At 43.0% G+C, this 1,475-nt stretch overlaps 1 protein-coding gene across 1 annotated transcript in view; it reads left to right on the forward strand.

Moving 5' to 3' along the window:
* The first annotated feature begins 1,312 nt into the window (after positions 1–1,312).
* The window catches only part of IKZF2 (IKAROS family zinc finger 2 (Helios)), a 149,169-nt gene continuing 149,006 nt past the window's right edge, over positions 1,313–1,475 (forward strand). Inside the window, exon 1 of the mRNA XM_004674325.2 lies at positions 1,313–1,401. The gene's annotated coding sequence lies outside the window, so the exon portion shown is untranslated. The remainder of the gene's footprint in view (positions 1,402–1,475) is intronic.

Here is a 1,475-nt window from a genome sequence, read left to right on the forward strand (position 1 = left end):
TATATACTGGGAATTTTTTATATTAAGAACAATAATTCAACTTTCTCAGAACTTGAGAATTAAAATCCTTGTCATCTATTAGGAATGATTTGCTGGGGTCCTGGTTTAATATTCCCCAAATGTGATTTCAGAAAAATTACTTTTATTTAGCTAATTGACAAGATGGAAAAAACCTGCATTACCAATGTATTAACTCTCAGGAACAGCAAATTTTCTCAAAATCAGTTCTGATTTGAGATTTGAGACCAAATAATTTCCTCACTAAAGAAAATGAGTCATCTTGCTTGCTGTATGCCACCAACTATCATTTTTCAGAATTGGAAAACTTGCCTTCTGATACCATTATTTAATACATTGTGTGAAAAAATGTAAAAATTCAGTATAAAATTTAACATATACGTCATAGTGTAATGACTATTCAGTGTGCATTCACGTGAATAAATTCTTCCTCATCCCAGAAATCCAAAGACATTCCCCCAAATTTCCCACTTTTAACAGAATGGCCCAAGAAAAAGTTGCTTTTAGTTTTAATGTATCATTCCTCTTTCCTCAGAAGGAAAAAAAAAACAAAACAACTCAGCAGCTATTTCTGGGATTCCTGAAAGGAGTAGGAGGACGGTGCCTGCTTCTACTCTTTAAGCATTGATTTTTTTTTTCACAATCTGTGATATAGTTTCTCAGAAATGCTGTTTGGCAGTGCTGATAATTTCATGTGTTTTCAAACTTAAACCACCCAGACTACACAGTTCCGTATTTTCAGCTCCTTTCATTTTCCTTTTCCCTTTAATTATACACGTCTCCAGTCCCTCTTTTTGCAAATGTGGTCAAGAAAGATGCTAAATGCTGCGATTGGTAGAAAGAACGTGCATTTATTTTTCCTCAGGATGGTCATAAATTTTCTCCCCAAATAAAAAAGCTGGGCTGTGTAACTCATCGATGACACTGGTGGGCAACACTTGCCTAGCAACAATTCTTTGGATCCTCACCATTTCCTCCGACTTTGGTGGATGTGGCACATGCGTGGGGGAGAAAAGAAAACAAGTAAACACGCCAATGGTAAACTTGCACTGGAACGCAAAACGGGCACCGCGGAGCGTCACCTGAGCCCTTCTCAATCCATTCCCGAGGACTCCTCTACCCTGCCTCGAGTCCCGGTCTATCCGGAGCGTTTTCTGAAATCGCGCCGCAAGGTTTATTGCGAAGCCCGAGTGGGTGGGTCCACGCGCACACCCCGACTCCGGCCAGGACGCCGAGCCTGGAGCTCCGCGTTGGGCGTCTGGATCGCCGCCCCGCTCCCTCCGCCCGGCCTCACCACAATTCCCAGTTTGGAAGAAAACTTCAAGCGGCCGAAATGAACCTCCCTCCACTGGTCCAATCCGTCCTTCCCAGCCAGCAGAAAACGTGAGATTTATTAAGACGGGGAAGCGGGTGGAGGTCGCCGCGCACTCTCGAAAGCGGTTTACCTGGTCCCGCTT

Source organism: Condylura cristata, unplaced genomic scaffold (assembly GCF_000260355.1).
Source record: "Condylura cristata isolate star-nosed mole 26May11 unplaced genomic scaffold, ConCri1.0 scaffold00002, whole genome shotgun sequence".
Classification (NCBI taxonomy): Eukaryota; Metazoa; Chordata; class Mammalia; order Eulipotyphla; family Talpidae; genus Condylura; species Condylura cristata.